This window comes from Ochotona princeps, chromosome 13 (assembly GCF_030435755.1).
Source record: "Ochotona princeps isolate mOchPri1 chromosome 13, mOchPri1.hap1, whole genome shotgun sequence".
In the NCBI taxonomy this organism is placed as follows: Eukaryota; Metazoa; Chordata; class Mammalia; order Lagomorpha; family Ochotonidae; genus Ochotona; species Ochotona princeps.
Window position 1 is genome coordinate 2,107,150 of NC_080844.1, and position 7,851 is coordinate 2,115,000.

At 41.6% G+C, this 7,851-nt stretch overlaps 1 pseudogene; it reads left to right on the plus strand.

Moving 5' to 3' along the window:
- Positions 1-388: 388 nt before the first annotated feature.
- On the plus strand, positions 389-1,298 carry LOC131481663 (putative vomeronasal receptor-like protein 4; annotated as a pseudogene).
- The last annotated feature ends 6,553 nt before the right edge of the window (positions 1,299-7,851 follow it).

Genomic DNA, 7,851 nt, shown 5'->3' on the forward strand with positions numbered 1-7,851 from the left:
ATTCCTGAATATGAATTATTAAAGATTAAAATATGTATGCATTGTATGTTCTTAGAGTTTGCTTGAAAATGTTTTGAAATAAAAGTGAAAAATCAGATTGTTTTGTTACAGAGTTTTTTGATATCCACAAATTGAGGAATCTTGAATGGATTCAAAATTAACATAATGACAATATATTTATTGTGGAAACAGAAATGTAGAATTTTTATATCTAGAAATTTCTATTAAGCATTCAGGGCTCATTATACATCAATAGTCTAAATAAATATGACGGTTTGTGATAGTTTTCATCACAAATGTGAAAATCACATGTGATATGACATAGGTCTTTTATTTTATAGGTATCTGAAATATATTCAGTATGCTGAGATGAACAAAATCATTACTAATGTTATTTAAAAATGTATATTTTTTCCAAGCTGGCATTGGAACCTTAGCCAATGCCTTCTTCCTTGTCTTCCACATCTTCACAGGCCACCAGGTTCATAGGCCAAAGCCCACTGATACAGTAACCTGTCACTTGGCTTCTGTTCACATTGTAATGCTACTTACTGCACTGCTCATTTTATCTGAAGACATGTTCCAATTGTTGAATTTTTCAAATGAATTGAAATGTAAGCTTTTGTTCTACGTGAATAGAGTGACAAGAAATCTCTCCATCTCCAATACCTGCCTTTTGAGCATCATTCAGATCATCACCATCAGTCCAAGCTCCTTCTGCTTGTCAAGATTCAAACAGAAACTCACACATTATATTGTCATTGCTTTCTTCTGTTTTTGGTCCCTCAACCTGTCTTCCAATAGCCACATGATCATCTATACTGTAGCTCATTCCAACAGGACCAATCTACTCAATGTCAGCAAAAACTGCTCACTTTCCACGATGAACTCCATCATCATGGTGCTATTTCTCTCACTTTCTTTGTTCCAGAACATCTTCTTTGTAGGAATCATGCTGCTGTCCAGCACGTACATGATTATTTTCTTATGTAGCCATCACAGGAAGTCTGAATACCTTCACAGCATGAGAATTTCCCCCAAGAATTTCCCCAGCAAAACAGGCCACCTGTACTGTCTTAGTGCTTGTGAGTTTCTTTGTGATTATGTACTGTGTGGATATCATCATCTCATCCTTCTCAGCTGTATTGCAGAAATATGAACCAATTGTCTTGGATATTCACAGGCTTGTTGGAAATGTCTATCCAGTTGTGAGTCCACTGGTGCTTATCGGTTCTGATAAAAGAATAGTTGGTATTCTGCAAAAGTTGATAGAAATGATAATAGTTTTGTCAAGTTGATGAAAAACCTGAAAATGTGAATACTTTCATTTGCTAAATAAAATAATCCAGAATTTTAAATCTTTATATAAATATACAGAATTTACTGTTATTTGCAACTTGTATATGCAGTATGAAAGTCTCAACATCTGCATGCCTCTCATAATTCAAAGTTTTTCCTGTATTGAAATTTGTGTCCTTTATGCTTTCCTAACTTAATGAATGAGAATGTTCTTTCATTCTTTTTATAGAATTTCCCATCAATACCTAATTCCTAAGTCTTTGTAGTTGAGAAAATAATCTAAATGTTAAATCTATATTAGTAATTTCAAGAGATTTGCTCATCAGAAGTAAATCATTAAGTTTAACAGCCATTATTCAATATATAAAATTAAAAAGCATCTGCTCGTACCAACAAATAAACTGTTAAGTAGATGAAGCAAAAAGAGCAAAGACACATTTTGTTTTGTAGAGCAAATTATTTAATCAAAATTCTATGCTCATGGAAATAAATCATAATTCTTCAGCTCAATGATCAAGGAAAAATAAAAGCTAAGTCATGCTGACAGAATGTATCTTAAGAATGATATGATATGGAAGGGGAGAACGAAAGATGGCCAACCATAAAGAGCTGGTGTAGGGCAGAGTGGGGACAGAGGGGAACCGATCCTGCAGAAAAACAAACCAGGAGACACAGAATTGTAGGGATAGGTGTAGGAAGGTCACTGGAGTTCGCTGAAGTAAGAAGATCTACACAGCGTGGAGAGACAACCATAAAAAGGGAAAAAGAGGAGACAGCACACCATGAGAATTTTGGTGAGTTGCGATCCCAGCCAGAGGGAAGGTGGCAGAATCTCAGCAGTTCCTGGGAGGACAAAGGTGATTGGAAGGACAGGCGTCCACACCCACAGGGGCACCAACCACTGGAGTGCAGGAGACCCTAAGGAAGGCTACTGGATTGAACAAAGGGGGCATCAACCCACGAAGATAAGCAGGGGGGGTTGCCCCGAAACGTGCCTCCCAGCAGGTCAGCAGCTTTAAGAGAGTGCAGAGGGACTGAAACTGCGCTCTGGGACCGGGTTACAGTAATCCCCAACTCAGCTCCGAATGGTTGACTAGCTGCAAGAGACTCCAGTGGAAAATGTTGCTGGGCTCAGCCTGAGCACTAGGAGTGGGGCAACACACGGCAGAGCCTCCCTGGACAAAGGTGCAGGCTGGTGGGAGCACGGCTACATGACTCCCATGGCTCTGCTTTCAATGGCGGAACACCTTTGAGAAAGTGCAAAAAAAAAAAAAAAAAAAAAGAGAAAGAAAAAGAAAAGCCTTGTAAAGGGTGCAGGGCAGGACTGTGAATTCGAGCAGATCCTCTGCTGTGCTTAGCTCAGTAGGAGACCCCGAAGCAAAGCCGGTTCTGCAGAACCGCGGGGCAAGTTCTCCCAGCAGATAGAAGCTGGAGGCTGCTAAACAAAACCTGCTGGCCTGGCAGCGGAGTCGCTTACTACATCTCCCGGTGGGACAACTCTTTTGAGTGGGAATTCCAGGGAGAAGAACTTGACGGATCTTTCCAACCCAGCCTAGCGTGTAGATTCCAAACCACAGGAGGCAGGGGCCCAAGACAGAGACACCCGCAGTGTGCAGCACGGGTCCCCAGCCCAAGAGGCAAGACACGGCTGGGCAGACCTGTGGTCCGAGGGGGCTCAGAGGCCCCGGCTAGGTGCAGCTGGCCCCGAGCCCAAGAGGCAAGATGCAGCTCTGTGGACCTGTGGCCTGAGGTGGCACAGAGGCCCCAGGTACACGCGGCTCCTGCCCCAAGCCCAAGAGGCAGGACGGGGCACTGCAGACCTGTGGCCTGAGGTGGCGCAGAGGCCCTGAGCCCAAGAGGCAAGACGAGTCTCTGCAGACCTGTGGCCTGAGGTGGCGCAGGGGCCCCAGGTACACGAGGCACCCGCCCCAAGCCCAAGAGGCGGGATGTGGCTCTGTAGACCTGTGGCCTGAGGTTGCGCAGAGGCCCTGAACCCAAGAGGCAATACGCGGCTCTGCAGACCTGTGGCCTCAGGTGGCGCAGAGGCACTGAGCCCAAGAAGCAAGACACAGCTCAGCAGAGTCAACTAACTGGGACGGAGGCGTGGAGTAGTGTGTGTCCCAGTGGGGCAACGATTTTGAGTGGGAGCTGCAGGGGGAAGGTCTGACACTAGGGCTGGGACATAGAGCCTCCTGACCCAGCTCGGGGCTGTGGTCCACAAACTCTGAGCAACAAGCAGCTGGAAAACCCTGCTGTGCTTAGCTAGAGCCCCAGAGTCAGTGGCACCACCCAACAGATCTCCTGAACCGGGAAGAAACACAGGCAAGCAGGGCCACAGCAGGGGGTTTCGCAACAGGGGAATACATCTATGATGGTATAGTTGGGTGTGGAACAGCAAGCTCTACATCTACCCAGAGCAAAGAGAAGAAGCCCAAGGTTACAAACTATATCATTTACACCCTATCCACATTGGCACACATAGGACAACACCCAACCAACTAGCTACAATGGAGACAAGTGGCAGAGGTATAAACCCAGCCATAAACGAAGCCAATCAACACTCACTTCACCATCATCTGCTGTCCCAAATAGAGTAAGAAGAAGTATACTTAGGCCAACACTCCATACAGCAGTTGCTAGGTCACACTTCCTATAAGCTACAGCACCGAGGGCAATGGCTCTGGACAAGCAAATCAGAGGCTAAAATCCCAAAATGGCAAGAAAGAACAACACAATGAGGAGAAATATCAGAAAAAGTAATGACCCAGAGGAAAGATCAAGTATTTCCCCCCAAAATAACTAAAAACTAATATCAATACCTGAGATGCAAGACCATGACATAGAGGAATTACCAGAGAATGAATTTAAGAAACTAGTGATGAGATTCATCAGAGACAGCGAGAAGCACTGGGAAGAGTCCAAGGAATTCGAAAACCATGTCATTGCAGAAATAAATCAAGTCAAAAAGGGAATCCTCGATATAGAACACAAAATTGAAAGCCTAACCAACAGAATGAACACAGCAGAGGACAGAATATCAGAATTGGAAGACATTCAGACTGAAAGGCAGCAATTCATCAAACAGTTGGAGACAAATCTGGAGAAATCCAATAGGTCCATACAGGAAATGAAAGACAACCTCAAAAAATCAAATATTAGAATAATAGGCCTACCCGAAGGAGAAGAAAAGGATTTAGGCTTGCAACGGGTGCTCAATGAGATAATACAGGAGAACTTCCAGAATACCAGAAATATAAATCCAGCCCAAATCCAGAAAGGTCAGAGAACCCCCAATAGATTCGATCCAAAGCGATCCTCACCAGACATGTGGTCTTCAAACTGCCTTCAAGCAATTACAAGGAAACAATTCTAAGTAAGAAAAAAGGACAAGATTACTTTCAGAGGAAGGCAAATCAGAATCACAGCAGATCTCTCAGAAGAAACACTCCAGGCAAGAAGAGAGTGGGGTAAAACCTTTCAAATCCTGAAACAAAACAACTGCCAAGCAAGAATAATGTACCCGGCAAAATTCTCATTTGTATTTGAGAATGAAATTAAATACTTCAACAGCAAAGAGAAACTAGAAGAATACACCAGCACGAAACCAGCTCTAGACAACGTCCTCAGGAAGGTGCAAAACCCAGAGAGAAAAAATGAAAACCAAAATCAAAGATGGCAAAGGGGAAGACCTCCCCACTAAAATCCATAAGAGGATAGTCAACCAGGCAGAGATTCTAATAGTCGCAAATACACACATGAACACTTACACGCACTCATGGCAGTCCAAAATCACACCCTCTCAATATTATCTCTAAACACAAATGGCCTAAACTCACCAATCAAAAGGCATAGATTAACAGACTGGATCATGAAGCAGAACCCAAAAATCTGTTGCCTACAAGAGACTCATCTAACCAGAAAAGCCTCTAAGAAACTGAACGTAAAGGGATGGAAAATGATATTTCATGCCAATGGATGAGAAAAAGGCTGGAGTAGCTATTCTAATTTCAGATGATATAGACTTCAAGCTGACAGACGTCAAAAAAGACAGAGAAGGTCATTGTATATTGGTGAAGGGACGGACACATCAGGAAGTAATCACCATTGTGAATATATATGCACCAAATTCTAATGCGACTAGCTACGTGAAGCAATTACTTACAGACTTAAGGGGAGACATTAATATGCACACAATAATAGTGGGTGATCTTAACACTCTACTAACAACTATAGACAGATCAACAAAACAAAAACTCAACAAAGAAAAAACAGAGCTCATACAAACATTAGAACAACTAGACTTGGTAGACATTTATAAAATTTTTTACCCTAAGACCACAGATTATACATTTTTTCAGCAGTGCATGGCACCTTCTCCAGGATCGACCACATGATAGGACACAAAGCAAATCTAAATAACTTCAAAAAGATAGGAATCATACCATGTACCCTCTCAGACCACCACAGAATCAAATTGGAAATCAGCAATTCAAAAAGCCCAAGGAAATACAGAAACTCTTGGAGGCTGAACAATATGCTATTAAACGAACAATAGATCAGAGAAGAAATTAAAGATGAGATCAAAAAATTTATGGAAACCAGTGAAAACTCTGACACAACATTCCAAATCTTATGGGACACGGCCAAAGCAGTGCTGTGGGGTAAATTCATCGCAATTGGAGCCCATGTCAAGGCCCAAGAGAGGCGTCAAATACGGGAACTAAACACACACCTCCAGGATTTGGAAGAGCCCCACACACAACAGGAAACAAGAAATCATCAAAACAAAGGAGGAAATTAATCAGATAGAAACAAAAAAAAAACTATACACAAAATCAATGAATCAAAAAGCTGGTTTTTTGAAAAGATAAACAAAATAGACACCCCGCTGGCCAGACTGACAAAGAAAAAACAAGAGAAATCAAGAATTAACAGCATCAAAGATGAAAAAGGCAACAAAACAACAGACATTACAACCATTAAGAACATAAGTAAAATTACTATAAAGCGCTATACTCCAACAAATCAGAAGATCACCAAGAAATGGAAAAGTTCTTAGACTTATACAACTTGCCAAAACTTAGCCCAGAGGCAACAAATGACCTGAACAAAGCCATAACTGAAGCAGAGATTGAATCAGTGATTAAAGACCTCCCAACAAAGAAAAGCCCAGGCCCAGACAGCTTCACTACAGAATTCTACAAAACATTCCGAACAGAACTGACCCCAGTCCTCTACAAACTCTTCAAAACAATAGAAAAAGAGGCAACACTTCCAAACTCATTCTATGAAGCCAACATTACCTTAATCCCAAAACCGGGCAGAGATCCTACAGAGAATGAAAACTACAGACCTATTTCTCTGATGAACTTTGATGCTAAGATTCTCAACAAAATCCTAGCCAATAGAATTCAAAAAATCATCCAACAGATCATCCATCCTGATCAAGTAGGATTCATCCCTGGAATGCAGGGGTGGTTCAACAAAAGGAAATCCATCAATGTGATACACCACATCCAAACATTGCAAAACAAGAATCACATGAAAGTATCAATAGACACAGAAAAAGCTTTCGACAAAATCTAACACCACTTTCTGCTAAAAACCCTAACAAAGGTAGGCATAGATGGAAAAATCCACAACATAATCAAAGCAATATATGAAAAACCCAATGCCAGCATCATACTGAATGGAGAAAAAATAGAACCCTTCCCACTGAGATCTGGAACAAGACAGGGATGTCCGCTTTCTCCGCTTTTGTTCAACATAGTTCTAGAGGTACTTGCTGAGGCCATAAGACAAGAAAAAGAAATCAAAGGAATCCAAATGGGAATCGAAGAAGTCAAACTTTCACTATACGCAGATGACATGATTCTCTACATAGAAGACCCAAGAGACTCAATACAGAGACTGATAGATCTTATATGAGAGTTCGGTAGAGTGGCAGGGTACAAAATCAATGAACAAAAATCAACAGCCATAGTGTATGCTAATAGCCCCAAGATGGAAAAAGACCTAACCAGCAAGATACCATTCAAAATAACAGAGCAAAGCATGAAGTATCTGGGAATAAATCTAACCAAAAATGTAGGAGACCTATTTGAGGAAAACTACAAACTACTGGAAAAAGAAATTGAACAAGACCTCGAAAGGTGGAATAACATCCCATGCTCCTGGATAGGTAAAATCAATATCATTAAAATGTCTATACTGCCAAAAGCAATATATACATTCAACGCAATCCCAATCAAATTGCCCAAAACATTCTTCATGAAACTGGAAAAAATGATTCAAAGGTTCATCTGGAAGCACAAAAAACCACGGATAGCTAGAACCATTCTCAAGAACAGAAAGTTAGCAGGGGTAATCGCAGTCCCGGACCTCTGGACATACTATAGGCCAGTGGTTATCAAAACAGCCTGGTACTGGCAAAAAATAGAGAGGAAGATCAAAGGAGAGAATAGAAACACCAGATGGGAACCCACACAAATACAGCCAAATGATCTTTGACAAAAATGCAAACCAGGCAAATGGGAAGGTTTGTTCAATAAA